This window comes from Vulpes lagopus, chromosome 7, assembly GCF_018345385.1.
Source record: "Vulpes lagopus strain Blue_001 chromosome 7, ASM1834538v1, whole genome shotgun sequence".
Taxonomy (NCBI): Eukaryota; Metazoa; Chordata; class Mammalia; order Carnivora; family Canidae; genus Vulpes; species Vulpes lagopus.
Window position 1 is genome coordinate 89,218,934 of NC_054830.1, and position 11,822 is coordinate 89,230,755.

An 11,822-nucleotide genomic window follows, 5' to 3' on the forward strand; every position below is an offset into this window, starting at 1 on the left:
CCTGGGGCACATAGTGGGGAGGTTATTTGCTTGTCCCAGAGAAGCAGTGATTGCAGAGAGACCCCTCCTAGAACAAAGAAACTGGCAGGTGTCATTTCTCTCCCCCACTCCTCCCCACAAACAGAGAGCCACCTGTGGGAATCAATGCAGCACTGACACTAACCAACTTGCTTACACCAAGCCTCACTCCCCTACACTCTGGGAGAATGGCTTTTCCTTGTCACATTTGTCTCATTACACACTGTAGGATCCTCTTCTGCAGACTGGCCCAAACTGCTGCTAATACTGCATCTCCCAAACTGGGAGTTTTGTACAGCCTTGAATTCTGGTGGCAGTGGTGACAGGTCTCATTTCACAAACAGACCGGGACACACCTAGTAAAAACATGCCACATTCAGGCCAAGGACCAAATACTACCTGCAACAGGCAAGGAGTGCCTCTGCAGACAACTGACCTGAAGGATAAAGTGGCCAGGCCGGGACACTCCAACAGAGTATATGTAGAATCCACTGGAAACACTGCCAGAAGCACCAGGCCCAAGGGAACAGGGGATATTATACTGCAGGGCACTACAGGACCTTTTGAAGCCATTACATTCAAGAACAGGAGATATAGTTGACTTTCCTAAAACAAAGAAACAGGCACAGGAACTTAGATAAAATGAGAAGACAGAAGAATTTGTCCCAAATAAAAGAACAAACAAGGCCATGGCTGGAGATCTAAGTGAAACAGATGTAAGTAACATGCCTGATGGAGAATTTAAAGCAGTAATCATAAGGAAACTCACTGGACTTGGAAAAAAAAAGTAGAAGACATCTGTGAGACCACTAACACAGAAATAAGGAATAACATAGCAGAGACAAACATTTTTATAAGCAAAATGAGAAACATGTTTGATGGAATCAACAGAAGCCTGGAAAAAAGAAGAGGAATGAATTAACAACCTAGAAGACAGAGTAATGGAAAGTAATCAGGCTGAACAAAAGAGAAAAACATAAGTATGCAAAATGAGAATAGGGTTAGGGAATTAAGTCACTCCATCCAATGTAACAACATTTGTATTATAGGAGCCCCAGAAGAAGAAGAGAGAGGAAAGGAAGTAGATAATTTATTTGAAGAAATAATAGCTGAAAATTTCCTTAATCTGGTGAAGAAAGATCCAGGAGGCACAGAGAACTCCCAACAAAGTCAACAAAAGCAGGCCCACACCATGATATATTGTAATTAAAATAGCAGAGTATAGTGGTAAATAAAAAAATATATATTAAAAGCAGCAAGACAAAAGAAGACAGTTACATATGAAGGAAACCCCATAAGGCTATCAGCAGATTTTTCAGCAGAAAATTTTCAAGGCAGAAAGAAGTGGCTTAATATATTCAAAGTGCTAAATGTAAAAAATCTGCAGCCAAGAATACTCTCTCCAGCAAGGCTATCATTCAAAATAGCAAGAGAGACATAGAGTTTCCTAAAGAAACAAAAACCAAAGAAGCTCATGACCATGAAACCAGCCCTGCAAAAAATATTAAAGGAGACTCTTTGAATGGAAAAAAGAGACCAAAAATGACACTATGAAGGTAAGAAACACGAAAGCAGTACAAATGAATGTTTCTGTAAAAAATCAGTCAAGGCACGTACAAAATTAAAAAAGGATGTAAAATATGATACCATATACCTAAAATGTGGGGAAGAGAGGAGTAAAGAATGAGTTCTAAGTTAAATGACCATCAACTTAATATAGACTACTATATGCAGAAGAGGTTATATACAAACCTAATGGTAACCACAAATCAAAAACCAGTATGAAATATGCAAAGAACTAAAGAAAACTAGCAAACCACGAGAGAACAAGAAGGGATATGACAAAATCTTCAGAAACAACTACAAAATAAGTAATAAAATGGCAATAAATACATACCTACCAATAACTACTGTGAATGTAAATGGACTACATGCTCCAATCAAAAGACATAAGGTAATAGAATGAATAAAACACCAAGACCCATCTATATGCTGCCTGCAAGAAACTCATTTTAGACCTAAAGATACTCGCAGATTTAAAGTGAGGGGATGGAGAAGCATCCATCATGCAAATAGAAGTGAAAAGAAAGCTGGGTAGCACTACTTGTATTGAACAAAATAGACTTTAAAGTAAAGACTATAACAAGAGTCAAAGAACACTATATAAAAATAAAGAGGACAATCCAATAAGAAGATATAACAATTATAAATATTTGTGCAGCCAACATGAAGGACCCAAATATATAAAATGGTTAATAACAAACATAAAGATACTAATTGATAATAATTCAATAATAGGGGACTCTAACACCCCGCTTATATCAATGGGCAGATCATCTAAACAGAAAATCAACAATGGCTTTGAATGACACACTGGATGAGACAGATATTTTTTTCAGATAGATTTAATAGATACATTCAGAACATCAGAACATTCCATCCTAAAACAGCAGAATGCACATTCTTTTCATGTGCACATGGAACATTCTCAAGAATAAATCACATATTGGGCCACAAAACAAGCCTAAACAAATTTTAAAAGATCAGTGATGGCATACATCTTTTCTGACCACAACATAATGAAACTATAAGTCAATGACAAGAAAAAAAATTGGGAAGACTACTATTATATGGAGATTAAACAACATGCTATCGAACAATGAATGAGTCAACCAAGATATCAAAGAAGAAATTAAAAAGTACATCAAAGCACTGTGGTTCAAAACCTTTCCAATAGAGCAAAAACAATTCTAAGAAGGAACTTTACAGCAATACAGGCCTACCTCAAGAAGCAAAAACAAAAATACCAAAGAAATTATAGTTGGCAATCAGTCCATTGCACACAAAGGAAACTTGGCCCTAATATGTTATGAAGGGTGTTAAAAAAGTTCAGGAATATGTAAGAATCTTGAAGAAGAAGGAGAAGGAGAAGAAGAAATAAATGCTAAAACATGTAGTGTAATTCAATTAAGTTGAAATAAATTCAACCAATAATACCTGTAGAGATTAGGAAAATGCAATGCTCTCCACCTGATCAACCAACTTGTCCTTTAATTTCAGTTAAATGCCATCACTCTCCTAACACTCCAGTGTTACCTAAAAATGCCTTCAATTCATCCTGAACTGCTTTATATCATTTATCCTAATCACAAATTTATAAATTTTATTTGTTTTAATGGCTTTCATACTAAACTCTCACATTAGACTATGAGTAATTTAAGGGTTAATCCCATGGACATCAAGATGTTTCTTCTGATAAGTCCTTGATAACTCCTCCATACACTCCTTTTCAATTTTGCTTTTCAATTTCACTTTATATAATCCTTTTGCAGTACTTTTTTTTTTTTTACCTCTACAGTGGAATCCAAAATTGGGTAGGTATAATTTGATGAATACTATCATACCATAGCATAGTTCCTGAACTGATGCTCAGTTCTACACACATCTTTACCCCCAATAAAGCCTGTCAGTATAGAAACATACTAAAGTTCAACAGTACTTTAAGGTACATAATTTTCCTAATCTATCCTGCTTGAGTAGTATTCCAAGAGAAATGCATTCAGGGTGAGATGTCTAGTATTTAATGTCTCAGTTGAAAACAAAAAATTAAGCACTGAAATAATAGCAGATAAGTCATCTATATGATATAAACATGTTATCATGTCATTTGTGTCAGGTAGGCTCTTAAAACTCTTCAAATTAGTCGATGATCACTTGGTATTTTGTAGTCAGCCATGCATTGTTTAGGTTCAAGTCCTTAATAGTCCATTGCACTGTCCCTCTTACCATTCAATCAACACCCCTCAATACCCTCTGTAGGACAGTGCACTTTATGTTAAATTTACACAAATTTATAATCTCTACTTTATAAGCCTCATAGTCAATGGGTATGTTGTTCCCCTTGCTGATTTCCTGTACTGGCCTATTTTATATATTGTGATACAATCTCCAACTCACAACCTTAGTATAACCCAGCTCTTTTACTCCTACAGAGATGAGAACTCTATTTTATGCAAGAAATTGGGAACTCTACACTTTCATTGTAATAATTATCTTTTATTGTAATTTTCTTTTTTAAAAAAATTATTTATTCATGAGAGACACACACAGAGAGAGAGACAGAGAGAGAGAGAGGCAGAGGTATAGGCAGAGGAAGAAGCAGGCTCCCCACAGAAAGCCTGATGTGGGACTTGATCCCAGGACCCCAGGATCACACCCTGAACTGAAGGCAGATGCTCAACCACTGAGCCACCCAGGCATCTCTCCTTTATTGTAATTTTCATAAAAATATTTATCCTGAGACTCTGAACACTTTTAGGTCAGGCAACATTTTATTCATTTTTTTTTTATCCCCAGAGTCCAACACAATGCTTAAAAATGTTTGCTGAAGGAATAAACCCATATTTAAAAAAAATAAATGTTTAGTTACTATACAAATATACTGTTCCCACTATATTATCACAGAATAGGCTATAAGCAATGAATGAATATGCATAAACTATCACTATTCTGAAAGTATTGCTAAACCAAAATAAAATCAAGCACTCAGAAGTTAAATAATCTTCAAATAAAATTAATCTGCACAAAAGAGTGTGCTAAGTGCATAAAAAGTAAATGCTGGGTAATATCAAATGTGAATCATGGCAATTTGAGGCATTTGTTAACTACAAACATACTTTAATAAAAACAAATCAGACGTAAAATGTTCAGAAGATTTTAACTTATTAAAAAAAAAACAGTACTGCCATTGTATTTATGCTTACTGAATATATATTATTTAGGATCAACTTACAGCAGATATCCCTAAATAAAGATAATTTAAAAATGCATGCAAAAACTGGAATTATTATGGGCAAAGTGATTTATAGTGGCAATAGTATACTCACGATTTATTCTCTTAAGAATATCTGCCACTAAAAAAAAAAGAATATCTGCCACTAAATTATTATGAGGAAATGACAAATTAGATAGTATTGAAGAAAAGTGCATTTCTATTTGCTTAACACAAATCTCCTTAAATTTTTTTTCATTTTTTTTTAAAATGTTGACTCAGGTATATATTAATTTAGGAAAAAGTAGATACATATACATACATACATACAGATACTGACTTCGGCTATTAAATGGCAAAAATTTCCTTTTTACCAGTTTAACTCCTTTTTGCCATATAAAAGGTCAATCTTGAGACATATTTATACTTCATAGTGCAAACTACAAGCCTGACCTATTGGAAGATAGCTAACTTATTGTCCTTGATTGAGCTATATAGCTGCCTGTAATTTGACAATAAATCAGTACACTTTTTGTATTTTTTTAAAAAAAGAAAAGAAAATAGTTTAACACAGCACATTAGAATGTTAAAATGATTTCAAGGAAGATTAATAACATCCACACGATAGTTATTCTCTTGCTTTGAAAGAAAACACATTATCTATTCCATAACAATTGATTGCTTTTCTGAGGAATGTCCTTGATTTCAGTGGTATTTTTCAAGCTTTTGATACTAATCTGTAAGATGTTGTTAGGAAAGACTCTTACCTCATCAGACATTCTGTAAGAAACAAAAAATTCTGCACCTGATAAATCATCCATATTCTCAAAATGACAATTTTCACTTAAAGAACTGGTCTCCTCTGAATACTTCCAAAATAAAAAATCAGTGGTATGCTCTAGAATTAAAAAAAAAAAAAAAAAAAACTCTACAAAATTTATCCTCTTAAATAAGAGAAGTGTTATAAAAATAGAAAATCAAGTTGCCCTTTTCAAGTTTACTTTGTGACTTTGTGCCTTTTTCAGATGCACTTTCTATTTTTTACTGGCTTTAGGAACATGTGTTGATTTAAAAAGTGGACACAGAAAAATTTGTTGTCCATTATTAAATTTGTTCAATCTACTCAGCAAGTAAGCAACTTTGGAAATATAGGGATAGATTTCTTAACTTAAAAACAAATAGTTAACCAAAATTTTATATATTATTTATTTTATATTTGCATACACTTTTCCTGCTAAGCCATGTGCCTCTATAGGACTGCATGGTGTAGTGGAAGAAGCAAAGTTCTGCACTCAGAGATACTTGGGGGGCAAGGCTTTCTCCATTCCCCTCACAGAGGGACCTAGCATTATTAGTTAATTTGTATTCTGAATCTCATTTTACTTATTGATGAAAACTTAGTCAATAATTTGTATCACAAAGGCTATTTGTGATGTTTAAATGAGAAACATATAAGCAGTAGGCCATATAATTTATCAATAAATATTGGTTTCCATTTTTTGGCAGTTATTTTTGACTATTTGAAAATTTTTTTTACACTCTGATTAGCAAACTTTCCTACAGAGTTGTCAATAAATAAGTGGAAAAAATATTTTATTAAATCAATAAGTAGGCAGCCATTGCCACAACCACGATACCCAAACGAAAGAAGCAGAATCAGCAGCAGCCGCCGCCACCGCAACAGCCCCCACTTGCAGAGCAGGAGGAGACAGGGGTGAGGAGGAGGATGGGAGTCCCATCGGACCACCCAGCCCTCTGGGCCCTCTCCCCATGGCCAATGGAAAGCCTGGTGACCCCAAGTCAGCTCTTCACAGAGGTCCTCCAGGATCAAGGGGACCAAGATTCCACCTCTGCTGAGCCTCCCACCTCCTCCCAGGGGCAGAGGCCCAACTGAGGGAGGCCTGGGCCCCAGGTGCAGCTCATATGGTCATGGCTGCTGGGGGGCCAATACTGAACCTCCTTTTCCTGGACCAGGCCAGGGGGGTCCTTCCAGAGGAGGCTTTCACAAAGAGCAGAGAAATCCCCGAAGTCTCAAAAGTTGGTCTCTTACCGAAAATACCTGCCCACCCAAGGATGGCCCCAAGTTATGGAAGACAAATCCAACCGCCCTGTCTGCCGACATTTTGCCCAAAAGGGCTGCTGTCGATATGAGGACTTCTGTGCCTTCTACCACCCAGGTGTCAACGGACCTCCTCTGTGAGACTGTGCCTTCCCATCCAGGCTGGAAGGAGCCCTCTGATAGCGGCCATATATTTCTCTGTGGCCCTGTGACGGCTACTATGAGGCAGTTCCACCCACCACCCACAGTCAGTGACACCCACTCCTATCTGCCACCTCCCCCATTTGGGGTCCAGAGTTGTATCTCACCACTGGTGCCCAGCATGTGGGCTTTCTTCCGATCCAGCCTCCAGAGGCTCGCCTTCAGGACCCCACCTTTGCTCTCTTCAACTGCCTCCTGGATCCTCTACCCCTTCACCGATTGACTGATGAACAGGAAACCTCTTGGATGCTGTTTCTTGTGCATCTGTCCACCAAGTGCTCGGTACTGCCCTTGATTCCTAAGAGCCTTGGAGCAGTTTCCTACCATTCCCTTCTTCTAGCTGCTTGTTTTAAGTCCTTTTTATGTGACAAACCCTACCCCCAAAGTTGCCAGTTGCTCTGTGAAACTCACCAGGTTGACCTGGGGTCAAGTACGGATGACTGGGGCAGAGTTAATACCTGAAAGGCCACTCTCCCTGCTTTTGGATTTTGGAGATCCTGCGTCAGTAGCATGATCCCCCCACTCTGGTCTGTGATCACTGTGCTTTGTGAAATTGTGCATCCCCTCGTATGTAGCCCTTCTCAGTGTCTGTGGCATCATTGTGACTTCCCAACACTAGAGTAAGTTTTTCTGCCAAAATGAGTAAGGCTCTTGATGCCCTCTAGACTTTCCATACCTCCCAACATGGGAGAATTTGAAACTTTCTGCAAGATTGCTTCCCAGGTCTCCCCGTTTGCCTGGTGTCAGTTTTTCGGGGTTTGACACAAGCCTATGAGATGTCCTCTAATGCCTCTTATGGGCTATCCTATCTCCTCTTCAGCCCACTTTAGTTAGAGTACATCATTGTGAGGCCACCAGCCCTTTCGTCTGAATCCTGTGAATCTTCACCTGGCCTACCCTTGGGTGGAACCTGGAAGGTACTATCGTCCTAGTCTAACCTTCTTCCCTACATCCCTGGCACTGGTTGTTTTCTGTGAAAATGGCAGTGAATAGGTTTGGTTTTGCACTGGCCCTGAGGAAATGGGTCAGGAGTTGTGGGGCAAGAGGGAAGGATGAGAGCCATTGGAGAACTGAGAATGATTTTTTTTTTCTTTTTAACATTTTTTATATTAGTAATAAATGTAGTGGAAAAAAATCAGTAAGTATTGTTTAAATACATATTATTGTCATACATCGTAATTGAATATACATTAAAACTTGAAAAGCACTATTCTAAAAGATTAACCATACCATATAGTAGGCTGAACTTGCTAATTAAATTAGAGAATAAATACAATTTGAAGGAATTCCAGACCCTGTGAACAATAACAGTCCTTAAATGTTGATTTTTCAGGAGGTTCTACCTAGCAACGCAGCTCAGAAAATCATAATGAGGCAATTGCCATTGTCACCAGGTATGTATTGATCTAGCATTGCTGGGTTTAACATATAGGCTAAGCTCTGTCTTCTTCCCAATAGCAGAAAAATACTATTCCTAAGTTATTAAACATATTCAACATTGTATGAATTTTAAAGTGCATATGACCATATTCAATTAAATCATTATATATTACTATCACTTAAATATACATGAGATATATATGTGTATGTGTATTATCTTTTCATTTATATATCAATGGAAAACTAGAACAGAACTGAAATTCTATAACACTTCTAAAATACTTTCAGAAAACTGGTTGCATGTCCATTATCTCAACTATTAATCCCTTCCTTCAACTTGAATATTTTCTGTGAGTATGGAAGATTAAGATGTCAGGAAGCTTCCTGCAATAGACCATCAGGGAGATCACAGAGACTGGTCGTGCTTGCACTATTATCAGAAGTACATGTATATAGACTTACTAAACTCAGGAGGATTAGGATTAATAAAAAGAAAACAGAGAATAGAGGATCAACAATAAAAGAACTGAAGAAACTGTAATAAGATTCAAGAACCTAAAGTATATTAATTTATGATCTAAGAATGGCCCATTTGGACTTTTATAAGTGTTGAATGTGTGTCAAACATTACATTCTTTGATAAATCAGGATGAGTACCGTTAAAAGCTATCATATTCATCATTTTTTTCTTCACTTCCCCCCCAACTTTTTCTTCTTTTACTCCTACTTTTTTTCCCTTCATCTTTGCCCAATTATACTTTTTTTCCACTCCATTTTTATCTTAAGCAAGACTGATCCTGAATATCATTTTCTTGAGAACTAGTTTTTGAATTAAAACATTAAGTGAGGGAATATAAACAGAGCTGCTGCTATTCACTCCTGCAAAGGCAAATTTTCTGACCTTAATTTTATAGCATGAATCACAGCTGTTCCATTGATATTGGCAGTGATTGATAATAAGGGGGATGGGAGTAATTAAAGAGCATATGATGTGTTTGTTTGCATTTTGAGTGACTGCTATAGAGTATATGCAGTCAAAGGCATGGTACATTAAATAAATCAAATAGCTCAATAAATCAGTACAACCTGCCAAAAATGAGCAGAGGGAGCTTGCAATGCAGCAGGCCTACATGTCAGGCCTTAGGCAAGCTGTTTCCTCCAGGGTGAAGTCATCAAAAACAGTCTCAAACCCAGAGACATGAGTCCTTTGAAGGATTCAGAATCTAAGTAAGCTAAGCCCAACTGTAATGACAATGTTTTAACATTTGAGCAGGAATGTACAATTTGGGAACTTATATATTTTCAGTATATCTTCACATTTTATCCTCTAATAATTTTGGGAAATGCTATTTACAGATGTGAAAATGGAAGCTCACAGAGGAGAGATAATTTAGGGCCACACAGCTAAAGAAAAATCCTCCTGAAAAAAATCTTTCTCCATATTTCACATTCTTTCTTCTGTACAGAACATGTCATAAAGGATAATGCTTCTCTCCTGATATTATCACAATTGTTACAAGCTTAGCTTAAACCTCTTGAGAATTGGTGAGTCTGGGGGTGGTAGATTATTGACAAATCAGAAAAGTTCTAAAAATCCAAATGAAATAGATAAAGGGATTTAGAACATGAGCATAATGGTTTCAGTAGAGGAAAAAAACAATAATAGCACCAGGCTATATATAATGTAAACTAAAAAAGATACAAGAAAGTTTGTGTTACTTCACAGTATAAAAAGTGAAATGAAGTTAACACAATTAGAACAAGGCCTTAAGATACCCAGTCAAAGCAGAGGCTACCATAACTGGAAAACTAAAGTCTCATATTAAGATGGAGATCTAGCTCTAAGAGAGATGTCAAAGTAAATTGATTGTAATTAAGTTAGAATATACCTTAAAAATGACTGAGGCAATGAACCTGTATTCTACTATATGCCCTGTAAACATCTTCACTGATTTGCATCAATATAGCTATGAACTAACTTCAGAGTTGTCAGAAAGTTTAGACTCCAGGTTTTACCTAATACTTACTAAAGGAACATCCCGACTATGGACAGAGAACATTAGTGAGGTTTTGCAGATTGTTTCACCAGTGAGTGGTATTATTCACCATGATTCTGGAATTAATAAAATAATTTTCTGGCATGCAACTTTTGCTGCTGAGGTTCATAGTGGCTTGGGTGTAATGAGTATCTGAAAATGTGGAGAATTTTAAGAACTCTGTCAAGGAAAACACACATTCAACTCATGAAAACTTAATTATTATTGCATACAATTTAGAACCCCACTTGTTGACTTCCTCAGATTCCCAGGACTCCTGTTGAAAAACCCTGAAACAATAGCTCTTTCCTTTTATGAATATATGAATATACTTTTGTCTTTCTGTCAATATTGGTTCCAAATTTATTGGCCATACCATATATATATATATTTTTTGCAGAACAATTAGGATTAAAATAGTAAGCATATTGTCAAACTACCTCATATTTCTTATACTTTGCAATTTTAATGGGGCATACCTTTGGAACAAACAGAAATTCAGTGAGATTTTTAGTGTCAAGGAACATTGTGTACAAAACACACACATGTGAGTTAACATATTACAATAAACTATCTTTTATGTCTCAGAAACTTACTCAAGAATTTACTTAAAATGCATTCAAAACAAAACAATCACTTATCATTTAGATTAAACAGTTGGAGCAGTTGGTTCTCAGTTTGACTAATCACCTATCAGCATACTTTTCAAAAATATTTGAAGAGCTAGTAAGGATTATAAGAACAGAGATTGTGCTTTGTTCTAATATATTCCCCAGAAACTGGGAAAGTATTGTTTAAAATAAAAATTGGTTTTAAAAAGTCACAAGGCTTTTTTTAGCTGACACTGAATTTATAGCAAAAATAAACCACTTTTTGGAACTATCAGGAATGCAGAGTGAACAATAAACAAAGAGATTTCAAATCCTAATTACAGTTTTGAGCTCTAGTAAAAATGTAAATTTAGAACATGGGATATTGGACAGCTTTGAAACACATACATACACACACATATACAGAAGAAAATATGACTACCTCTTATTAGAGTAACTATTGTGATGAAGCTTGGAACATTCTGTAATGGCAAGTCAATGACTACAAGCATTATTAGAGCTACTACTAGCAGATATTCAAACTGAGAGGAAAGAGGCAAAAATAGAGAAATAGACAGTGTAACCCAGGAAGCTAGGCTTGGGATAAACAACCTCGTGAAATCTGTAATTCCAGAATATTGTTCCTCTTTGTATGTAGAAAAAGGGGAAGAGGAACAAATATTGTATGTAAGTGAGTATTTGTGAACTTCCACGGGGAGAGCAACTTTCTACATTCATCAAAGTAATATAGACTTTGAGTTCAATCA

General features: G+C 36.3%; 1 pseudogene; it reads left to right on the forward strand.

Annotated features, from left to right (window-relative positions):
- Nucleotides 1–707: 707 nt before the first annotated feature.
- LOC121495208 lies at nucleotides 708–6,989 on the forward strand (annotated as a pseudogene).
- The last annotated feature ends 4,833 nt before the right edge of the window (nucleotides 6,990–11,822 follow it).